Raw genomic sequence first — 10,248 nt, 5'->3', positions numbered from 1 at the left:
TGCTTATGGGATCTGCTTAGGTCTGATTGGTGGTGCAAATTGGTCAGGCCTGGACTTATAAGCAGAATGAGGGTGTGGAATTCTGAACTCATAAGGTGAAGAGTTGGGACTACCAGATTGTAAGAGAGGGCTACCATTTTTAAATGATCCCCCTCCAATTAAAAGCTCCATGTTGTTGCTGTTGTTGTTGTTTTATTTATACCCAACACATCTGGCTGGATTTCCCCAGCCACTCTGGGTGGCTTACAATACATATAAAAACATAATAAAACCCTCAAGCATTAAAAACCTCCCGATACAAACTCCAAAATGTTAAAAACAAACTCCAGAAATCTAGCACATCGGGGACAAAGGTTCTAGCTGAGTCTACACCCATGTGTGCTGTTTTCTATTTGCAGTCTGAGAGAAATGTTGTGTGTGTATTTTTTAAAAAATGTATGATAGCATTCAGCCTAGAATTGAATTCCATCCACTCTACAACCTCAGAGTTCTCACTTTACCACATCATTTTGCTGCGTGTGAGTAGAATCAGAGGACCAGAGGACTGAAAAAGATCTTAGAGATCTTTTTGTCCTACTTCACCCTCCCCACCTTTCACACAGCATGTCTGAGATGCTACAAGATGCAAATGGGTGTTTAGCCCCCAACCAACAATCGTAGTGTTTAGCCCTTGTAGCAAGCTGAGAAATCCAGTGATGCTTTATCCCTTTTCATAAGTACAGAAAGGATTTTGGAAGGAACTCTCTTTTACAGTGATATAAGCAATAATGTGAACAGCAGGGCTGTCATTATCTGGTTGACAAAGGTGAGTGACAGCAGAGTCTACGTCAAGCTCTGAATTTACGACAAGACCTGTGGGTGACTTAAGACTGTGAATTAGGAGATGTGCCTAAATAGTCCTGGGATTCATTCGCCCTGCAGAGTAACATTGCTGATTAATTCACGCTAACTGAATATATTTAGATTACTGTAGAGGAAGCAATAGATAATTTGGAATAAAAAACAGAAAACTATAAACATGAAGTAAAGGTGCATGCGTTTAATCTATTAATTTTATGGATCTGCATGAAGCAAATCCATGTTTGACAAAGGAATTAAATAAACAGCAAGCTTCTGACGAAGGAAATTAGCACTCAAAATGGATTTGCAACTGACAGGGAACCGATATGGAGTGCAGTAAAAGATTGCAAGCTTCAAATTAACTTATCTGAAGTTGATGACTTGGTTTAAGGCAACTATATTGAGGTATATAGTTTCCAGATAATAAAACAAAGCCAAATAAAAGGCACAGTTGTTCCACAGGATCCAGATATGATCCCTGAAGGAGGAGAAAGCACTCAGGACCCAATTGCATCTAATGTGCATCATCTTGGGAGGGGGTGATAACTATAGCAGGTGTGGAAAGGGAATATAATCCTAATACAATCCTCCTCTTATTTACATCAGGGCAAATCTTCATTGATCCTGTTAATAATCAGCACTCCCTTCACTGCTGATGTAATTTGCATTTTATAAACCCTGCACCTTAAACGCAAGGACACATTTAATGTCGCATCAGGTTTTCCTCTCTGTTTCACAATCATCACTTTTTCAAAGCGCTAACACTGCAATATATTGTTGGTTGGGAAATGCGGCATTTTCATTAGGTACAGTGGTGCCCCGCAAGACGAATGCCTCGCAAGATGGAAAACTCGCTAGATGAAAGAGTTTTCCGTTTTGGAGGTGCTTCGCAAAACGAATTTCCTATGGGCTTGCTTCGCAAGACGACAATGTCTTGCGAGTTCCTGCTGTGTTTTTTTCCTCCTCCCCCCTTTTTCTAAGCTGCTAAGCCACTTATCAGCTGATCTGATCAGCAGATAAGCCGCTAAAAGCCGCTAATAGCGCTAATACCGCAAATCCGCTACTCCGCTAATCCGTCAATGGGCTTGCTTCGCAAGACGAAAAAACCGCTAGACGAAGAGAATCACAGAACGGATTCTTTTCGTCTTGCGAGGCACCACTGTAGTGCACTTTCACTGCTGCTGTTGCTGCCAATCCTACTAATAGTGGTTCATGGCAGGTGGTGGCTGTGGAAATTCAGGCTCAGTGACCTGGGTCTGCAGCCAAGAGCCAGTCAAGATGGTCTCTGGCCTTTTCAGCAGCCTCAGCTTTGGCAACTGGGCCCTTCCAGGCCAGGTGATGGAAAGTCTTCAAGGCAGGGAGCGGGTCTTCACAGCCAAGATGTGAGTTACATAACAATAAATGCCGAATTGTATCATCTATCATCAATAGATGATAGACGCAATCCTATGCATGTCTACTCAGTAATATTTCCCCTTGGTTTCAATTAGACTTAACCCCCCCCCAAGTAGGTGCAGAATTAAAGAATAGACTCCTTATGCAACATCATTTTCACCTGAAAGTCCAAATTATCCAATTGTGGCTATGAAGTGCGTGCCAATGCAACTATAGCTCTATGGGATTCTCATCTATTTGAAAATCCAGTTATTGGGCCATTGTCCAAATCCTTTGGTTGTGGTTCGAGGACCCGACCCCCGTGTAGGGGAATAAAGACACTAGGACGCGTGAAATATGGTTAATGGGCAAGAAAAGGCCACAACTTTATTGATTACAGCAATGGAAAAGGTATTGGCTTAGGCATTGGATCGAAGCAAGTGGGTTATTCACCAGTAGATGGAGCCTGTCGATGCTAATCCGACTATAGGCTCACCCCTGTTGTCACCGAGGGACGTGCCAAGGCCTCCCGCCAAGCAGGCATCGGACGGAATACACGACCCCCAGATTCCTTTAACGGAATACCCCTACAGAATTGAAGGCATAGGCGATGGCCGTACCTAGCACTTCGACACACCACAACACATTATTCCAATGCCTAACCTACCCACCAATACCACAAAAGTTGTGACGATTGCTACGAGGTAGGCGAAAAAACCAAATAGCCTAGCGCTAAGTGGAAAAACTCCTACCAGGCCCCCCAGGCAACCAGGGCGACCAACCTAAGGTCCATAGCAAGGCCAAGAACCTAAGCCCTAACTAAAGGGAGTGGAGGGCGGGTGACTTCACGCAGCGGCGACGACGAGGGAATGAGGCCGGAGAAAGGCTGGCGCTGCAGCAAAAAGGCTGCTGAACACGCCCCCTCCGCGGCACCTGGTTGGATGGCCACCGAAGGGGCGTGAGCGCCAGCCAGGTGAGCAGGAGGCAGGGGGCTACGCCCCCTGCCAGGCGGAGCTCGGGCTCCCGACCACAACCCCTCCCCTCTCTTTCAGGGAGGAGAGTCTTTGTGGTTCGAGGACCCGACCCCCGTGTAGGGGAATAAAGACACTAGGACGCGTGAAATATGGTTAATGGGCAAGAAAAGGCCACAACTTTATTGATTACAGCAATGGAAAAGGTATTGGCTTAGGCATTGGATCGAAGCAAGTGGGTTATTCACCAGTAGATGGAGCCTGTCGATGCTAATCCGACTATAGGCTCACCCCTGTTGTCACCGAGGGACGTGCCAAGGCCTCCCGCCAAGCAGGCATCGGACGGAATACACGACCCCCAGATTCCTTTAACGGAATACCCCTACAGAATTGAAGGCATAGGCGATGGCCGTACCTAGCACTTCGACACACCACAACACATTATTCCAATGCCTAACCGCCACTCGAGCTAAAGGCTCGCCGCCAATACCCTCACTGCTGTAACCAATCCCAGATGTTTTTGCTGACACTAGCTAGCCAAATGTCGCTCCCCAAGTCTGATAAATGAACACCATCGTTCCGGTATAGAGCTTGTTCGCTAATGCGGATACGATCATGCCGGATGACACGGCCACTCATAAAACACACCCAACGGGCTACCGCCCGATTTACGAGTTTCCTGGTTCTCTCAATGGCCAAACAACTTTGCGCACCGCGCCACTCGATTCTTTTCAGGAAGGAAGACCAGAACACCGTCGTTCTGGGGCACAAGGCTGCCAATGCATTCAAGTCTCTCTTTATGCTTCCCAACAAGTCCGCACTCTTTCGATTGGTTAAGTCATTCTCTCCCAACTGTATCACAATGGCATCGGGAGGGCCAAAGTTGGCAACTTTCTCCCGCAGCAAAGGCATAAGCTCCTCCCATCGCATGCCTCTTCTCGCAAACCAGGAAACTCGAACATCATTTGGGAGGCCAAGGTTAGGCGCCAGGCCGCAGCTTGCTGCACGTACGCGGGCCCAATGAACGATACTGTGGCCGCAGATCCACACGTTTCTTCTGAGCAAAGCTAGGGGTAAAGACAGAAAAGACGGCAGGTCAGTGGAGCCCGACGACTGGACGCATACTAGCGAATGTAGGACTTATAAGCATTGGATCTCCACCGGCCCATTTCTTTGATCCTATCCGCCGGTAGACCTAAATGCGCTGCCGTGGTTGCGGCACCAATCCTGAAGGAGTGCGCAGCGTACTCTTGGGCAGATAGTCCACAGGACTCGATCGCCTTGCGCAGTACTCTGGTGAATTGGTATCTCGACATGGGAGACCCATCCTCATGAATCAAAAACGGACCCGGGACAGATGGCCTAAGGTCGAGATACCGTCTAGTGTCCTTTACCGGACATGGGCCCTGCTGTGTTGACGCTGAGAGTTTGACCAGGACACCCTTGCCTGCCTGATCTGTCTTGGATTGTCGTATGAGCACGGATACGGAAGAGCTAGAAAGCTGCACGTCCTCGCACAGGAGTCCGCGGTGTGGACCCCGAGCACTAACTTCAAACACCACCTCCCCAACCCTTAATGCGCCGAAGAAGGTGATAGCATATGCTGCAGAAAAAAGACGTGCTTCGAACCTGGACCAGCAGATTAACCTGAGTTTTTTGCGAATTTGACACAACAACCCGTAAGAAATCGGCTTACGGCCTTCATCCCTGGGAGGCTGTAATCTGCTCCAACCCTCGATAGCCCTACGTATCATGAAGTCGTTACACGGGTCATGAGCAAATGTAGCTTTTGAAAAGAAGCTGATGGCTGCTACATGGATCTTCAATGTTTTCGGGGCACGTCCCAGGTCGTCGAGATGCGACAGATACTGCAAAACGTCGTCCGTGTTGGGAGGTACGTTATATGAGAACCCGGATAACCTAAACCTGAAACCCATGAAATCGCTCCAGGCCTTCTTGTAGGACCTGAGCGTGGAAGGTGCCACGGACGCTAATACTCCCTGTATCACTTTGCGTCTCCAACGTTCCACAGGTACTCCGGAAAGGGTTCGGGCAACTGTTGTGCTCCAGGTGCAAGCGACCGGAAGCGAGGAATCTGGAATCGAGACAAGGCATCGGCTATGTCATTATTGGCTCCGGGTACAAATTTGGCTGAGAATATTATATTGCACTCAAGGCAACGGAGGACGAAGGCCCGCAAAAGAGAGGAAACCCTCTCGGACCGAGATGACTGCCTGGCGAGAATGTTCACCACCGCTAGGTTGTCGGTCCTGAAACACACACGATGGTCCCGGAACTCCTCCGTCCAAATGTGAACAGCCACAACTATGGGAAAGAACTCGAGAAAGGTGAGATCCCGTGTGATGGCCTGGCCTAACCAGGCCGTCGGCCAGCGCTGAGCACACCAACGCCCTTTGAAGTACAGGCCGAAGCCGATGGACCCGGCAGCGTCTGATTGTACCTGGAAGTCTGAAGACAAGTTCAGAACGTCCTGCCATAGCGACACCCCGTTGTAATTTGCTAAGAAGGCCATCCACACCTCGAGATCTAACTTGACCGACCTTGGAAGGCGAACCCGATGAAGCGGGTGTCTAAGACCGATTGACAATCTATTCAGGCGGGCACAGAAGGGGCGTCCGGGGGATACCACTCTGCACGCGAAATTAAAGTGACCTAATAACGACTGAATCTGCCTAAGCGTAATCTTCTTAAGTTTGAGAGTGTCCTGAATTAATTTCCTAAGGGCTTCAATCTTTTCTACAGGGAGGCGTGATGTCTGAGCCACGGTATCCAATTCGATGCCTAAGTAAGTGAGTCGTGTGGTGGGTCCCTCCGTTTTCTCTGCTGCAAGTGGAACCCCCAAATCCCGGGCTAAGACTGCAAAGGCCTTAAGTAAGGATGCGCATTCATCCGTGTCGGGGCCGCCCACGAAAAGAAAATCGTCCAGGTAATGTGTGACCCCAGGGGAATTTGACCTGAATCGCAGAGCCCAGTCCAAGAATGTGCTGAAGGCCTCAAAAGCCGAGCAGGCCACTGAACATCCCATTGGCATGGCCCTGTCAACGTAATATTTTCCTTGAAATTTGAAACCCAGCAACCTAAAGTCGCTGGGGTGGACTGGCAGAAGGCGGAAGGCCGATTCGATATCGCACTTTGCCAACAGAGCTCCGCGTCCGAAACTACGAATTAGCTTAACTGCCTGATCAAAGGAAGGATACTTGACCGTGCATAGCTCAGGAGGGATGGCATCATTAACTGATCCGCCTTTCGGGTAAGAGAGGTTGTGAATGAGTCTAAATTCCCCGGGGGTTTTCTTGGGCACAATACCTAGTGGGGATATGTGCAGGTTTGGAATGGGAGGGCTGTCAAACGGGCCTGCTACCCTGCCTGCGCTAACTTCTTTGGCTATCTTGCGTTCGGCAACATCTGGCCTTTCCCTAACTGATTTTTGGTTTGGTGAATCCTTCGAAATCAACGAACCTGCAATAGGAATTCGGAACCCGCTGGAAAACCCTTCTCGCAGATAGGATGCCGCATTTTTATCCGGGTAAAAGGCCAAAAGGTTACAAAGGGGGGCAAGCTTAATAGGGGAGAAGGCCAATTCCAGGATTATCTCATCTCCTGTTCCCGGCTGCGGGGGCTCCCCTGGGACTGGGCTGATGGAACCCCCGGCCTCCTCGAAAGGGCTGCCTCCCTCCTTTAAAGCAGGATGTGGCGGGGTGAGCCCCGGCGCATCTCTCACATTCGTGCGGGAATCTACAAGATGGCCTTTGACACAACCCTTTATTGTACTCCCAGCATACGCGACGCCTGTAATCCTTTTTCTGCTCATTCCTGGCCGACCGATATGGGTCGGCTGGTTTCTTCTCTACGTATGGGCCAACCGCCACTGACCAGATACCGCTCTCAATCTGATCCCAGCGTGCTAAGGGGATCCGGGAAGCTTTCCTCCGAAATTTCTTGTCATAGCAGCGGCGACGACGAGGGAATGAGGCCGGAGAAAGGCTGGCGCTGCAGCAAAAAGGCTGCTGAACACGCCCCCTCCGCGGCACCTGGTTGGATGGCCACCGAAGGGGCGTGAGCGCCAGCCAGGTGAGCAGGAGGCAGGGGGCTACGCCCCCTGCCAGGCGGAGCTCGGGCTCCCGACCACAACCCCTCCCCTCTCTTTCAGGGAGGAGAGTCTTTATTTCAAATAACTGTGGTTGGGCTGCACACACTGACAAAATGGAATCTATTTTCTTGGTTTTCTTTCCTGCTTTTTAAATGCAAGAAAGCTACAGCTAATCAAGTTATTTTCCTAAGGCAATGTACTGAATGAGGCTGGAGTCCTAAACCCACCAGCCTGGGAGTAATACTCAGGGAATTCACTAGGGCTTACTTCTGAGTAGACATGCTTAGGATTGCACTGTATGTTTCACAAGTCAATACTGAAACAATTAAGATAAGACCCAAAAAATCAGAAATGTGGTTCAGATTTTGAGAGCCTTTACATATACATATAACATTTGTTAATGTTATACCATCGATCATTTTCTGCAGTCTCAATAGCCAACCATTTGCTGCTGGCAATTTGGAATTTCCCCAACATACCATATACCACTTCCATCCTTACCATGTCTAATATTTTCACACCAATTTCATATTTGCTTTCTTTATACACCTAAGTCTCAGTGAATTCAAAGGGGCTTACTTCTGAGTAGACACATACATAATTGTAGTGTAAGCAGCTGAATAGCAGGATTCCCATGGGATTGTAAAGCGTATCCTGTCATATTTTGAAATATTTTAAAGATTTAGACACAACCCCTACAGTTCCACAGACATTAAATAAAATTGGAAAGAGAAAGGTATAGCAAAATTGCATCTCTAGTATTTATTTAAATGGAACTCGAATGCCATTGAAACATCATTTTGCAATAACTTCCTTTCAGGTTCTTGGTACCTTGAGGAAATAAGTAACATAATGGTCCCTTTTCTAAAGCATTTGCCTTCGCTTTCATTTCAGGGCAAATGGTAATAGGATTATAAATTTGATTTTTGCATCTAGATGTGGATCATTGACCCCACCCCTTTTCAGGTAAATTACTTATCAACTATTTAGTTCAAGACTGGCTCTGTTTAATCTGTATTGATTATACAATAACGTTTCATAGCCACCATAAATTTATCTTCATTAACAATTCCTGTGGAGATGCAGCAGTATAAAGCTGATTCGGTATTACAGCAGAATCAGACTCTGACTCAACAGAAACTTCTGTACAGTATTTAAAATGCAGGATTTATATTCAATGGAAGTAAATATCACTCGCACTCTGTGAAATGTTTTACATTGCCACCAGATCTGTTCGTACTGCAACAATGATTTTATTATCAGTGTTTTGCATTCCTCTGGAGGAATCCACTCATTTATAGGTAAAGCATATGAGATGCAGTTTCTCAGAAGACTGTTCACTTTTCACCTTAGGAAAGTTGTTTTTTCCAGCGTCAGTGATATCAACAATCTAAAAATATTTAGAAAGTGGGGAATTTTGGATTTCCTTCTCCAAAGTCCAGGGGACATGAAACTTGTTGTTGTTGTTTAGTCATTTAGTCATGTCCGACTCTTCGTGACCCCATGGACCAGAGCACGCCAGGCACTCCTGTCTTCCACTGCCTCCTGCAGTTTGGTCAAACTCATGCTGGTAGCTTCGAGAACACTATCCAACCATCTCGTCCTCTTAAAACCTTGCTAAACATCCTTAGAACACAAGGGGATAGATTAGTGGGACTATTTTAGTGAGAAATGCCTCTCAAACCAATTAAGCTTAATGTACATAACAGTTAATGGGGGGGGAGATGTTGGACAAAAAGAAGACAACAATCACAAAGAGATACTTACATACAATCAAATCAACAGGAGGAGAGGAAAAGTAAAGACACCAACCTGTCTTGCAGCTACCTTTGGTCTTATATCAGCAAGAGGCAAATATTTTTTAATTAACTTCTGGGAGTTCTTGCACCAACAGTGTTTAACTCTCAGACATTTCCATTTGCAAACCGATTAGCAAAGCTGTTAAATCTGAAGCCCTGCTTTTCAGTTATTTTACCATTCCCTGGAGATACATGTTCCCTGAACTGTTTGGATTAGTTAGCTAATGACTGTCACTATTTTATTTGAGCACTGACCGATGTCCACAAGAGAAAAACAAACCACTGCAGGAAACTGTCAAGCAGATGGTACTGCATTGGGTCCATTTTTGCACAGTCTTTCATCACAGCATATGCCATGGCTGGAAACAGACAATGGTAATCCACTGGAATTTACTCATGTTTGTTGAAGAGCCAAAGCTTCATTACGGACATTGTTTTCCCTCTTCCCATGTGTTAGGTAAATTCTGTGTAGCAGAATCTTTATGTAACAAAAAGACCAAGTCATGAGAGCACATTATTATATTTTGTGAACAAGTAAATAGAAACAAAAGGTATCAAGGTTACTATATAATAGCAAACATGTTTCCCCATGTGCAAGATACTGGAATGATCCAAACAGTACACTGTGAAGCAGTTATCCAGTAAATGTGGAATGAGATTTTGAGGATTAAAACTTGCCTCATGCTTTTCAACCCAAAGAGAGTACATATGAATGTCAGCTAAGGACCCCTCATTGCCTCAGTTCCCTGGTAGGTTTTTCTGCCTTTTAGGGTAGTGTCAATACAGCTGACCTGGAATTTTTTATTGGCCAATACACAACAGCTTCTGCAGTCCAGGACATGCGCTGAGGTTCAAATAACAGAGGCATTCTTGGGACTTGTATGCTGCTGGAATTATGAATGTCACACCCAGTCTCGGGGTCAGTGGATCTTGGGTTTGGATTGCACTGTAAATCATACTCCCACTGAAAGATACTTGCCTATCTTACGTCTATTGATTTTTTAGAGATCTACTCTGGGTATGCCTTAGCTCAAAACAACTGCATATGGTTTACAAAATATATAAAGAGTTAAAAGTAGTTGGACACATTTAACAGCAGGGTGATTAAATACAGTACAATAATATTCCTATTTACTCCAAGTGCCACTGCATT

Source organism: Podarcis vaucheri, assembly GCF_965113315.1.
Source record: "Podarcis vaucheri genome assembly, chromosome: 6".
Classification (NCBI taxonomy): Eukaryota; Metazoa; Chordata; class Lepidosauria; order Squamata; family Lacertidae; genus Podarcis; species Podarcis vaucheri.
The sequence above is the reverse complement of the archived record's forward strand: the minus strand, read 5'-3'. Positions refer to the sequence as shown.